Genomic DNA, 14,641 nt, shown 5'->3' with positions numbered 1-14,641 from the left:
GTGGGTTGGTTGGATGGACGTTGGGTAGGTTGGATGGATTTTGTGGGTGTGGTGACAAGAGTGGCGGGTGGTTGGATGGACGTGGGTGGAGGATGGACGTGGGGTGGTTGGATGGACGAATGGGGGATGGATGGATGGTGGTTTGGTTGGATGATGTGGGTGGATGGATGGTATGGGTGGTGGGTGGATGGTGGGTTGGATGGACCGTGGTGTGGATGGTGGACGTGGGTGATGGGTGGATTGGGTGGATGGATGGAACATGGGTGATGGATGTATGGCATGGACGTGGGTAGATGGTATGGATGTGGGTGGTGGATGGACGTGGGTGGTTGGGTGGATGGTGGGTGGATGGATGGACGTGGGTGGTTGGGTGGATGGATGGACGTCGGTGGTTGGGTGGATGGTGGGTGGATGGATGGACGTGGGTGGTTGGGTGGATGGATGGACGTGGGTGGATGGATGGACGTGGGTGGTTGGATGGACGTGGGTGGTTGGGTGGATGGTGACTGGCTGGATGGATGGATGTGGGTGGATGGATGGATGGTGGGTGGTTGGATGGATGTGGGTGGATGGATGTGGGTGGATGGATGGACGTGGGTGGTTGGGTGGATGGTGGGTGGTTGGATGGACATGGGTGGTTGGGTGGACTCTGGGTGGTTGGGTGGACGTGGGTGGTTGGGTGGACGTGGATGGATGGATGGACGTGGGTGGATGGATGGATGGTGGGTGGTTGGATGGACGTGGGTGGATGGATGGACGTGGGTGGTTGGATGCGACGTGGGTGGTTGGGGTGGACGTGGGTGGATGGGTGGACGTGGTTGGATGATGGACGTGATAGGTGGAATGATGGATGGTGGGTGGTGGATGGACGTGGGGGATGGTGGATGGCGGGTGGTTGGTATGGACGTGGTGTGAGGATGGACGTGGGTGAGGTGGATGGTGGGTGGTGATGGACAGTGGGGAATGGATGGACGTGGGTGGTATGATGGATGGTGTTGGATGGAGTGTGACGGTTGGTGGTTGGTATGGACGTGGCGTGGATGGATGATTGTGGGGTGGATGTGACGTGGGTGTGGTTGGTGGATGGTGGGTGGTATGGGATGGAAGTGGGGTGGTTGGGTGGATGGGGGGTGGATGGATGGACGTGGGTGGTTGACGGGTGGAGATGGACGGGGTGGTTGGGTTGGAATGGTGGGTCGTTGGATGGATGTGGGGATGGAATGGATGGTGGGCTGTGTTGATGGATGTGGGTGGATGATGGATGGGTGGTTGGATGGGATGTGGGTGGATGGTATGGATTGGGGGTGGTGGATGGATGTGGGTGGTTTGGATGGATTGGTGGGTGGTTGGTGGATGTGGGTGATGGAGGATGGTGGGTGGTTGGATGGATGTGGGTGTTGGATGGACTGGGTGGATGGATGGACGTGGCGTGGATGATGGATGTGGGTGGTTGGGTGGACGTGGGTGGTTGGATGGACGTGGGTGGATGGATGGATGGATGGTGGGTGGTTGGATGGATGGTGGGTGGATGGATGGACGTTGGTGGTTGGATGGACGTGGGTGGATGGTGGTTGGTTGGATGGATTGATGTGGGTGGTTGGATGGACGTGGGTGGTTGGATGGATGTGGGTGGTTGGATGGACGTGGGTGGTTGGATGGACGTGGGTGGATGGATGGACGTGGGTGGTTGGATGGACGTGGGTGGATGGATGGATGGTGGTTGGTTGGATGGATGTGGGTGGATGGATGGATATGGGTGGTTGGGTGGATGGTGGGTGGTTGGATGGACGTGGGTGGATGGGTGGACGTGGGTGGATGGGTGGATGTGGGTGGATGGATGGACATGGGTGGATGGATGTGGATGGATGGACGTGGGTAGATGGATGGATGTGGGTGGATGGATGGACGTGGGTGGTTGGGTGGATGGTGGGTGGATGGATGGACGTGGGTGGTTGGGTGGATGGATGGACGTCGGTGGTTGGGTGGATGGTGGGTGGATGGATGGACGTGGGTGGTTGGGTGGATGGATGGATATGGGTGGTTGGATGGATGGTGGCTTGCTGGATGGATCCATGGATGAATGGTAGGATGGATGAGAAGCAGGAAAGCAGGCTTTGCCAGCGGGAGCGGTCAGCCAGGGTCTATGGAAGTGGCAGAGCTGAAATTAAGAAATTACCTTCCTGGAGAACTTGAAGCTTCAGGAAACCCATATTTGGTTCCCTAGTGCTAAGTCTTTCATCAGGCACAGAACTGATAGGACTTGCTGGGAGGCGACAGAGGAACCAGACATGGCAGATGTGGGAGGAGCGCTGGGTGCTCCCCACAGCAGGCAGCAGGCTGGGTGGGGAGCATTGGCTCTTTACCAGCCAGGCCCAAAACCTTGGATTACATGGCAGGTGACGAGGGAGGGTGGCGGAAGATGCTCAGGGCCCAGGGCCGCCAGGCGCAGCTCACCAGATTTCCCAACTGGGAGCCAGCCTCTGCTGGGCCACCATCCCAGGGAGCTGCTGACACTGCCTGGACACCCCCAAGGCTCCTGCAGCCAAGGTCGGGGGGGCTTGTGTTAAAACTCCTTTTCTCCTAGTAACTATGCCAGGGCAGCTGGTTTGGGAGACTCTGTCCCCCTTTTCCCTCCCTGACCTCCGCTCTCCCTTCCCCCGCAGCTCCCCCACAGTCCATCAGGACAGGCGGTGGCCCCATGATCCCTGCGGCCTGGTGGGCCTGCCGCTCTCAACCCTGATATCCAGAGGCCATTTCTAGTCCTAACTGTGCCACCCTCTGCTTACTCCCTGGAAGGTCCTCTTCCTCAGTTCCCAGGCACAGAAAGAGCAGGTAAGACAGGAAGCCGCCAGCTCTTGAGCTGGACTGTGGGGTTTCTCCTGATGTCTAATGTCAGGTTCCCTCCTTCCAATGGCCTTTGCCCGGTTTGGACCCCGAATTCACATCTCGTCCCTTGGCTCCCTTCCCCCACCCTCCACCCCCAGCTGGGAAGCATCCCTTCATCACCCGCCCTCCAGGTGCCATCCTCCCAAAGGTCAGCCTTGTATCTTGTCCGCTCTGAGGAGACTGGCTGTCCAGTTTGCCTGGCACCGTCCTGTGTTAGAGCTGAGAGCCCTCATCGCCAGCACGACCCCACCTCTGTCACTCCTATGGGCTCAGAGGAGCAGGGAAGCCCGGCTGGGCTGAGACGCCTACTGGGAGGGCACGTACTATGTGCTAGACCCTCAAACGAATGCTTTCGCTTTCACTTCCTGTTGGATTTAAACCCACCCTAACTAGTTTGGCTCAGCTGGTAAAGAATCCACCTGCAATGTGGGAGACCTGGGTTCGATCCCTGGGTTGGGAAGAGCCCCTGGAGAAGGGAACGGCCACCCACTCCAGTATTCTGGCCTGGAGAATTCCATGGACTGTCCATGGGGTCGCAGAGTCGGACCCCACTGAACGGAATAACTAGTTTGAAAGTCCCCAGTACTAAGCCCTGTGCCCTAAGCCTCCACCTGCCTCCAGGCCTGGGCGTCTCTGGGCGGGCCCTCTGCAGGTGGAGCGGGGAGCTGCCAGCGTCAGCCTGGCCTGGAGCCGGGCTGGGCGGGTCGCCCGCAAGAATCCCAGGAACGCAGCGCCTGCTTCCACAACCAGGCCCCACCTGTTCCAGTCCGCAAATGGTCTGCACGCCCGCTCCCCCCACCTCTTGGCCCGGGGAGCTCCTCCTGTGGAGAGAGGTTCCCAGCCAGAGAGAAAGAAGCGGCTCTTGTGACAGGAGAGATGGAAATCAGAGACCCAAAGAGCCGGGAGATTTTTTCAAAGGCTTTGGAGTATTTTTCCGGGTTGGCGGGTGGGGGTGGGGGTGGGGGTGGCGGGTGTGGATTGTGCAACAGCGGCACATGGGGCCATTTCTAAGGAATAGAAATCTGGCTGTTGGTTTCCCACCTGTTTCCCCGTCACGTCAAACTATTTCCATTTGTCTGTGTTATAAAACCCGTTGCAGCTGCCCTTCCTGAGCGCCTACTGTATGCCCGTCTGAGTCCTCCTGGCCTGAGGATCACGAACACAGTCTCCTTAAACCCCGAACGTGGTGGTAAACTGTTCTGATTTTCACAGATAAGGAAGACGGACGTTCAGAGAGTCCCAAGGCCAAAGTGGACGGCAAAGCTGGGGCTGGACCCGCCCTCGGCCTTGCGTCCACGGCGTGTCCCTCTTCCACGCGCAGATGCGATTTCCCCGCGGCTGGACCCACAGTCGCCTTGCAGCCAGCCCTCGGGCCAGGTGCCCGTCTCAGGCTTCTCCCGCGTCGCCCCTCAAGGCGCCCTCGATCCGGTTCCCACGGCCGCGCTTGGGTCGTTGCCAAGGTTTCGCGTCTGCAGCCTGCAGCCTGTTTCCGTGGGCCAAGATCCAGGAGCCCAGTTGGGTTGCAAGATGGGAACATTCTCGGTGGGACACGTGACCCAGGAAAAGGCTGCCCTCCGTGTGGGTGAGCCAGGGTGCCGACCCGAGGTGTGCCTCTCGCCTGGGGGCTGGAGGGGACCCAGGGCGGCGGCAGGGCACGCAGAAGCCAGGCAGACCCAGCACCCGCCTCGCTGGGTTTCCCACGGCTCGCTGAGAATTCCCTGACGAGGAGCAACCAGCCTAAAATAGAAAAGCTGACACAGGGGAAACGCCAGGGGCCGAAGTCTGTGCCCAGCCGCTCTCCCAGGGAGTCTGTCCGCTTGCCTCCATCCTCAGGGTCTTTAATTCCCCCTGCAAACAGCTTATGGCCTGGCCTTGCAGGGACCAGGGACGTGGACAAGACTGGCTGGCCTCTACGCTTCCTTGCCTGTCTTCTTCTGTGAGCCCTGGCCTCAGGGATGAAACCGGAGGCAGGGAGGGCCGCCTGGCCACACCCAGACCCTTTGCAAGAGCTTCCAGCCCCCAGCAGAAGGGACAGGCGTTCCCCAGCTGTGGCCTTGCTCTGGGAAGTTGGAGCAGGCTGGAAATTGGGGCTGTTTGGTTCTGTCTGGGGCAGAGGAAGTGGGGTGTGGATGTTCTGGCTAGTTCTAATCTCAGACCGTAACTTAAGTAGAAGCTGTCCAGAGGAGGGACTGCAAGGGTGGGGTGCCGTTTAAATAAGAAGCAGTGATGCCTAAAGGCCCAGCGAAGAATGGACCTCAGTGCCACGTGAGAGCACAGACCCCTTCAGGGAATCATTCTCTCCCAAACAGCTGCAGGAGTCGCAAGCTGCCAGAGGATGTTCAGGACAACATTTTTTTTTTTTTTCTATTTTGGCTGTATGGCTTTTGAGATCTTAGTTCTCTGACCAGGGATCCAACCTGAGCCCCCACAGTAGAAGTGCAGAGTCCTTCCACTGGACCACCAAGGAAGTCCCCTGGCAACATTTACAACGATGAAATACTTGGAGACAACATAAACGTCCATCTCTGAGGGAAGAGGCAAATCAGTCATGTTCTTGTTCACTTGCTAAACTGTGTCCGACTCTTTGCGACCCCGTGGACTGCAGCACGCCAGGTTTCCCTGTCCATCACCAGCTCCCAGAGTTTACTCAAACTCATGTCCATTGAGTCGGTAATGCCATCCATCCATCTCATCCTCTGTCGTCCCCTTCTCCTCCTGCCTTCAATCTTTTCCAGCATCAGGGTCTTTTCCAATAAGTCAGTTCTTTGCATCAGGTGGCCAAAGTATTGGAGCTTCAGCTTCAGCATCAGTCCTTTCAATGAATATTCAAGGTTGATTTCTTTTAGGATGGACTGATTTGATCTCCTTGCTGTCCAAGGGACTCTCAAGAGTCTTCTCCATGGTACACAGCTTCCCGGAACATTCTGTAGACTCTAAAGGAACGAGGTGGCTGGGGCGTCGTGCCTGGGGGACAGCCACACACGCGGAGAAAGAGAACCTGCCTGAGACAACACAAGCTCTGTGAGGGGAGAGACTGAGGGAGGGTGGGCCCCGGCTCCGGAGGGCTCACCCCTGTGACAGCTGCCGGGGCGAGGGGACGAGGTAGCATCCTTCAGTTTCCCTTTTATGCCCCTGAGATTCTCCCAATTGATGTCCTTTGCGATTAAACAAAGTAATAATGGGACTCGTTCATTTCCACAATAGGAGAATGACGCATACTTTAGCTAGGCCACTGCAGACATCTCTCCCTCCATCCAGCCCATTCCCTGGCCCCCCTCACCCACCAGCACCCCTGAAACGGACCCACGTACCCTGTGCTGCCAGGAGCCATGGACGTGACGCTGGCCCCGTAGGGCCCCTGCTCTGAGGAGCCCTCCTGGCCAGACCCACAGGCCAGTGGTCCCAGAACGTGGTTCCAGATTATAGAATAGGCTTCTCGTGGGTTGGTGGAAAGTCAAGGAGGCCTTTCCAGATGGTGTGGGACCAGAGGTACCCAAGGGGAGGGGCTGCCCTGCAAACAGGATGCAGGCTTGGGGGCCAGGGGGCAAAGTGGGGAGGGCATGGAGAACAGGCCACGTAAACAAAGGCCAGTGACTTGGAGGCGCAAAGGGGCGATCCTGGAGCAGTGAGTAGGGCCCAGCCCGCAAGCTGCGGAGAGCCGGGGCCGAGGAGGCAGAAGGGGAAGAGCTCAGAGCCTCCTGCAGCTCAAGGCAGGGAGGCCAGCCTGTAGCCCTCACACCTGGGGTCACTCCCGGCCTGCAGAAGGTCCAGAAGACAAAAGGATGACAGAAACCAAGCCTCCCGGGGCAGCAGCAGGAATGGGGCTGGGAGCAGGGCTCCGGGCTCAGGCCGGGGCCCCAGAGCCTGGCTGGGCTGCCCAGAGGAGCCTGGACAACCGCCCTGTGGGTTCTGCCTCCTCTCCTGAAAGTGGGGCCAGACTCACCTCGCAGAGCTGCTGCCTGAACAGAGCCACTGTGAGCCTGAGACTGCTGCCTGGCCCCCAGTGGGGAGGGAGCCCGAGCCTCGCTGGGAAATGTGGAAGAAGGAGGCAGCTGCCTGGCCCCTAGAAGGGTAGGAAGCCCGAGCCTCTCTGGGAAACTCAGGAGAAGGGGACAGCTGCCTGGCCCCCAGAGGGGTAGGAAGCCCGAGCCTCGCTGGGAAACTCGGGAGGAGGCAGGCCTGGGCCGCGCCTGCTGGTTTGGTGGTGCTGGATTCTCTCAGCTTTCGCTCATTACCTGGAAAGCTTGAGATTTCGCCATCAAATCTGAATGAGAATATTGCTAGGTAGGGTATTCTTGGTTGCAGGTTCTTCCTTTTTATCGCTCTAAGTGTATCACGCGATTCCTTTGTATGTTATTTGTCACTCTTCCCTTGCTGGGAGTAAGTACTTTATTTTTGCCTTTAATTTTTGTCAGTTGGATGACGATGTGTCTCTGTGTGTTTCTCCTTGGGTTTATCCTGCCTGGGATTCTCTGTGCTTCCTGGACTCATCTGACTCTTTCCTTTCACATGTTAGGGACGTCTTTAGCTATTAGCTCTTCAGATATTTTCTCGAGTCCTTTCTCTCTCTCTTCTCCTTCTGGGACCCATATCGCGCGAATGTTGGTGCGTTTAATGTTGTCCGATCCATGGACCTGAGTTTGAGCGAGCTCTGGGAGGTGGTGAGGGACAGGGCAGCCTAGTGTCCTTCATTCTGAGGGCTCACAAAGAGTCGGACACACAACAACAGAGGTCTCCTAGGCTGTCTTCATTCCTTTTCTCGTCTATTTTTGTAAATATGTTCTGTTTGTAACAGTGATTTTGACTGTTCTGTATTCCAGGCCACTCATTCATTACTCTGCTTTTGATTCCCTCTAGTGTATCGCTCAGACATGACTGAGCCACTGAGCAGTGTGTTGTTCATCTCTGTTTGTTTGCTCTTTAGGTCTTTGGTTAACATCTCTTGTATATTCTCCGATCTTTTTCTGAGATCCTGGATCATCTTCAGTCTCATTCTGAATTCTGTTTCTGGAATGTTGCCCGTTTCCACTTTATTTAGTTGTTTTTCCCGAATTTTATATTGTCCCTTTGTCTGTGACATAATCCTTTGCCCTTTCATTTTGGTTAACTTTCTGTGATGTGGTTTTCTTGCCAGATTCTAGTTCCTCTCACTTCTTCTGACTGTCCTCTGGTAGATGAAGCTAAGAGGCTTTTGTAAGCTTCCTGATGGGAGGGACTGGCAGTGGGGAAAACTGGGTCTTGCTCTGGTGGGAAGGGCCACGCTTGATAAGACTTTAATCCAATGGATGGGGCTCACTCCCTCCCTGTTAGTGGTCTGGGCTGAGGTGACCCAGCCTTGGAGTCTGCACGCTCTATAGTAGGGTTTGTGGCAACCTCCAAGAGGGCTTATGCCAAGGAGAAGCTCCCAGGATTGCTGCCGCCCGTGTCCCATCCCTGCAGCGAGCCACTGCCAGCCCACACCTCCACAGGAGATGCTCCAGCACCAGCAGGCAGAGCTGGTTCAGTCTCCCGGGAGGCATTGCTCCTTTCCCCCGGGTCCTGGCGTGTGCAAGACGTTGTTTGTGATCTCTAAGAGTAGAGTCTGTTTCCCTCAGTCCTGTGGAAGTCCTGTAATCAAATCCCGCTGGCCTTCAAAGTTAGATTCCCTGGGGATTCCGGGTGTCTTTGCCCCGTCCCCAGGCTGGAAAGCTTGATGTGGGGCTCAGAACCTTCACAGCAGCGGGAGAACCTCTTTGGTGCAACTGTTCTCCAGTTTGTGAGTCGCGTACCTGGTAGCTTGGGCTTCCCTGCTGGCTCAGCTGGTAAAGAATCCGCCTGCAATGTGGGAGGCCTGGGTTCAGTCCCTGGGTTCGGAAGATCCCCTGGAGAAGGGATAGGATACCCACTCCAGAATTCTGCCTGGAGAATTCCATGGACTGTACAGTCCCTGGGGTTGCAAAGAGTCGGACACGACAGAGAGACTTTCACTTTACCTGGTGGGTCAGGGGTTGGATTTTGTCATGATTGTGTCCCCCACACCACCCTGTTGCAGCCTCTCTGCTTCCGGGTGTGGGGTATCTTCCTTAGGGGGCTCAGGCACTGTCTTGTCGACGCTTGTTCAACAGCTGGCTGTGATCCTGGTGCTGTCACAGAGGGAGATGAGCCCGTGTCCTTCCACGCTGCCATCTTCACCCGGTTTTTCTCTCTTTACATGCTTTTCTGAAAAGTATCTTAAGAGTTTTTAGTGTTTCATTTTAATTTATCAGCTGGATTGTCTGCCTAATGTGTTGTGTGTGTATAGTTTTTAGTGGCTTCTCTAGTGGTTAAAATAAGTATATTTCTAAATTTATTCCACGGTCTGCATCATATTACTACTTTCTCATTTCAGGTAAGATATGGAAACCCTGCCAGCATATTGATCCCTACACCCACTTGCCATTGGGTTGCAGTTGCCGTGTGTTAGACCTAAGCACACTGAAAACTCCCATGAGAAAATGTAATGATTTTTCCTTCAACCATCGCATCTATTTTTTAAAACTTAACAGAACAAAAATAGCCTATTTTCCTAGGTATTTGCAATTCCCAAGTCGCATTCTCCATTCTTGGCATTTTCAAATTTCCCTCTTGCTTCATTTCCCTCCTTCTGAGAACATCTCTTAAAAGCATGTCTGCTGGTCATAAATTCTTTCAGTTATCCTTTGTATGAGAAGATCTTTATGCTTCTTGAAGGATCCTTTGTGCTGGATTCTCTTCTTTCACTCTAAAAGTGCTATCCCACTTCCTTCCGGCCTCCATACTTTTGAATGAGAAATCTGATGTCATTCAATTTCTTTTCAATATTTTTTGATAAGCTTTATCTCTATCCAACTGCTCTAAAGAGTTTCTTTCTTTGTCTTCAATATTTGGCAGTTTGACTATGACATGTCTTGGTGTGGGTTTGTTTTAGTTTAACCTAGTTTTGGTTCACTCAGCTTCTTGAATCTCCAGATAGGCTTGTATCTTTTTCTGGATTTGGGGGTTATCCACCATTTCTTCTCTTTGAGCACTTTTCTACCTCTGCCCTCTCTCTACCCCCAACCCAAACCTCCAGTGTCACGAATATTAGATCTTTTGTTAGGGTCTCATGGATCTCTAAGGCTCTCTCTCTCTTTTTTTTTGTCCTGGCCTATTTTCTCTCTGTTGTTCAGCATGGATGATTCCTATTGTTCTCTTTTTCTTTTCTCCCCTTGCCCATCTCCTCTGATGTTGAGCCCATCCACTGAGTATTAATTTCCAGCTATTGTGTTTTTCAATCCTGAAATTCCCACTTGGTTCTTCTTTACGTATTCTCTTTCTTTTCTGAGACTTTTTCTTTGCTTGTTTTAGGGCTGTTCACAATTATTCAATACAGCCTTTTCATGTTAGCTGATTTAAAATACTTTTCAAATAATTTTAAGATCTCTGTCGTTTCGATGTTGGCATCTATTGATTGTGTTTTTTCATTTAGTTTGAGATTTCTCTGACTCTAGATATGACCAAGGTTTTTTAACTGAAGCTGGACATTTTTGGTATTATGCTATGAAGTTTGGGGTCTTTCTTGAGCCTGTTTGCAGTAGCTTCCTCTGACACTGGTCCAGCGAGGAAATGAGGTAAGGGGCCCTGCCTCCCTGTGGCTGCCAAGCGGGGATAGAAGTCCAGCCCTCACCTGAAGGCAGTGGTCCTTGTTAACGCCGGGGAGGGCAGGGGTTCCAGCCCCCTAGTGGGCCTCGACCAATACCTCCCCGACTGGATGGGGTAGGAATGTCTCATCACTGCCCCAAGCGTGGCCTCCAGGGATGCTGTGGCCACTGGATGTTCTCACCCAGCAGAGGTGAAGCTCCCAGCTCCTTAACTGTCTTTCTCTGACACCACACCAGCATTGTAGGGGTGTGTGGGGACAGGGTTAGATGCTCCACACAGCCCGGGGAGGGGGGAAGTCGTCCTCCCACCCAGCTTTTGCTGGCCTGAGTGGGGTGGAACCACAGCGCCTTCTGGGGTATTGGGCTACAGAAGAGTTGTTACTGTCTAAAAGTTTTCTGTCTTGCCAGGCTGCCGCTTTTGTGGTCCTTCCGCTCAATAGAGCAGGTTTTTGTTGGACTTTGTGTCTGGTACCACTGTTTATTTCCAGGCTGGCTTCTCAGCTGTAAGAGGGAAAAGGGAACCCCGGGGAACTCACCACCGTGGCATTCCATCTTCCTAGAAGCAGAAGCCATTTAGATTCGGTGAGAACCAACAAGCAGGCCTCTCAGAGTGTGGCTCGCTCATCCTGAACTAGGAGACAGTACACCCCGAGTCTGCTCTAGAAAGAGAAATGCAGAGATGGGCTTAGGACCTACCAACGTCCCCGCGCCTGCCTGTTGTAGCCAGTCAATGTTGGATGGATGGATGAAAGGACGGATGAACAGAATACGATAAGTCAAAGTGAAAAGTCACTCAGTCCTGTCCGACTCTCTGCGACCTCATGGACTGCAGCCCGTCGGGCTCCTCTGTCCATGGACTTCTCCAGGCCAGAATACTGGAGTGGGTAACCGTCCCCTTCTCCAGGGGATCTTCCCAACCCAGAGGATCAAACCCAGGTCTCCCGCATTGCAGGCAGATTCTTTACCGTCTAAGCCACCAGGGAAGCCAAACGAACGTTCAAGCTGAGAACTCCGACATGTGTGAACATCTGTTCTCAAGTCCGGTCGTGGAAGTTAGCTTACTCGGTGGCATCATACACTGTCACCCGCCCGCCTTCTCTCCAGGTGGCCGGCTCTGAGCGCGTTACTGAGCAGCACTCTTTGTCTCAGGCCCAGGATATCTACAGGCAAGCGTAAAAGCAGCGGTGGCGATGCTGGTACTACTGAGACGTGCTGAGAGATACCAGTGGAAACAGAAGTGAAAATAATTGAGAGAGTGGAGTGAGGCAACAAGAGGAGAGACGTCGCTCATTCTTAGAACACGGATCATTCAACCACTGGCATGATTCTCAAGAACAAGGGCCAGATCGTGGGACAGGCGAACTCTGCTGTGCTAACGATGTCGACAACAATACTGAGGAAGCGTGGAAGAGTGATAGAGGAGATGGAGAAACTTCTCAGTGGGTGGAGGCCGGATCAGCATCAGCTTCCAGTCCTGCTCAGCTTAATGCTGATTCAAGAGAAAGCGCAAAGCCTTCACGAAGACTTGAAGAAGAAACACGGTGAAGAATGAGGGGCTGAATCTTTTAAGGCCAGCCATGGCTGCTATCATCAGCTCAAGGCTAGAGTCAACCTTCATGATGTAAAAGTAAGTGAATGCATTTGCAGCCGCTGCCTGGGAATCTCCTGAAATGCTTTGAGAAATTGTTGAGAGAGCGCATATGGACTGGAGCAGGCTTTTCACTGTGGATGAGCCAGGACTGTACCGGAAGACGACGCCAGACCAAAGGTCCGTCAGTAAGGAGGAAACACTGATGCCAGGCTCTAAGGCAGGAAAGGATGGACTCACTCTGTCGTTTGGTCTAAGCCAAACGCTTCCAGTGATACAAACCTGAAGCCTCTCTCAGTTTATCATTCAGAGAACCCAAGAGCCCTAGAAAGAAACACAGCCACGGGCTCCCTTCCTGCTGTGTAGACGAGTAACCCCAAAGTCCGAGTCACACAGGCCATTTTCCAGGGCTGATTTTTCCACCACTTAGAGAAATATTGTTTGGAGAAGGACGTCCCTTTCAGCATTCATGTGCTGCTTGACAATGCTCCAGGCCACATCCCACTCATGCACGTCTTTTATCTCAACCTCAAAGTAGTGCCATCTGCCACCGAAGACTGTGTTGCTCATCCAAATAATCAACCAGGGAGTTACAGCGACATCCTAGTTATTTACATCACACTTTTTGTCAGGCAGTAAAAGCACGTGATAAATCAGGAAAGACCTGGCGACGATTTTGGAAGGATTATAACATCTACAAGTCCTTCCCTGGTGGCTCAATGGTAAAGAATCTTCCTGCCAATGCAGGAGACACAGGTTTGGTCCCTGGGTCGGTAAGATTCTCTGAAGAAGGAAATGGCAACCCACTTCAGTATTCCTGCCCGGAAAATCCCATGGACAGAAGGGCCTGGCGGGCTACCGTCCAGACCTGGAGCAACTTGAGCAAATCGATAAACAAGGGATATAGCATCGGATTATGACGCAGAATATAAAACAGACGCGCGTGAGTCCATGCGGATGGAAGAACTGACTGGATGACCGGGAGAGGGGAGACAGCAGCCCAGATGTCTGTGCAGTTACCGCCCGCTCCAGCAGGGGACGGTTAGCCCTCTGCCCCCTCAGGGTGGAAGGTGCGTTGTGATGTACTTGGAAAGCCACGGCCTCAGGCCGCGACAGACAGCGTGGAACAGGACGGATGGGATGAGACGGCGCTCCACCCTGCAGGCTCTTTTCAAAACTCATAACCCCAGATTCATCAGGCAAAAACAGCAGACCATCCCAGACTGTCTGCAAAACACCTCACCAGCCGGAGCCTCTCCAAACTGCTGGTCACGAGAAATAGGAGGAGGCTGGAAACCATCTCCCACCTGTCTCAGGGGGGAGGAGGCTGACGGCTGGAGTCCAGGGGGCTTCCAGGAATTCTGAACAAGGACGAGGCCAGCCTGTGCCAAGGGCGCCCCCGTGGCTTTGTGTGTGTGTGTGGGGGGGTGCTTCGAGCTGTGTAAGGCAGGGGGGAGGGGTAACTAGGAGAAGGGTCTACACTGTCTGCGCCATCGGAACGTCTCTGTAAATCTGACGCCATCCCGAAACGTAAGCTTATTTTTAAAGAGAATGGGAGTGTGACCCCTGTTTGGCTAGCAGGACCACTGCGGAGCGGGGGCGCGGGGCACCAGGGGCAGGCGGCCGCCCTGCTTCGGCACTCGGTCAGTGCCCGCCCTGCCCGCCCACGGGTGCTGGGGAGCCGGGCAGGGCTGGGGCTCCTTCTGCCAGGCTCTGGGGTCACCGCGACTGTGCACCGCCCACACTCCCTGCCCCGCTCTCTGTCCTGCTTATTGGCCTGGGGTCCCCACACCCCCGCAGCCCCTGTGGACGCCTGGTATCATGTGCAGACCTTGGGCAGGGCAGCCAGCCCGGCTCTGACACCTACCGATGCACACGCAGCACTAGCCTCGGTGGCTCAACCGTGCCGCGGGTCAGCAGCGGCCTTGAGCCGGGTGGCCGCGCAGGTTCCGGGGCTGGAGCCGGGAGGTGCCGCCGCAACCGGGCGGTCTGGCCCCGCGTGGAGTGCGGGTCAGGGGGAGCACCCCGGCTCCCGGAAGGAGAGGCAGGGGCGGGGGCCCCCCTTCACCTTCTGCCCCCCACACTCACTTTCCACTCTGTCCCGAAGCTTTTAGGAAGACGACGCCACCCCTCCCACTGTTTCAGAGAAGGTTCCGCTGGGCAGTACTGCCCATGCCCCACAAACGCAGAGACGCGTGGAGCGGGAGGGGAGAGAGTGTAGAGAGACCAACAGCCATGCATCTTGCTGCTTAAGAAAAAGCAGGAGCAAGCGTCGTTCAGAAAGACACTGCACCGGTGTTCACTGCCGCAGCGTGAGCAGCAGCCGAGACACGGAGCAAACTAGACGTTCACCCACAGCGGACAGATGAAGACGCGGCAAGGAGTCCCCGGCGGCCCAGCATTTGGGGTTCTAGGCTTTCACAGCCGTGGCCCGGGTTCAGTCCCTGGTGGGCGGCCTGAGATCCCACAAGCCACATGGCAGAATGGAAAAAAAAAGACATGTGGTACATATATATGATGGACTATCATT

Source organism: Cervus canadensis, chromosome 5 (assembly GCF_019320065.1).
Source record: "Cervus canadensis isolate Bull #8, Minnesota chromosome 5, ASM1932006v1, whole genome shotgun sequence".
NCBI classification, from domain to species: Eukaryota; Metazoa; Chordata; class Mammalia; order Artiodactyla; family Cervidae; genus Cervus; species Cervus canadensis.
Note: the sequence above shows the minus strand (reverse complement) of the source record.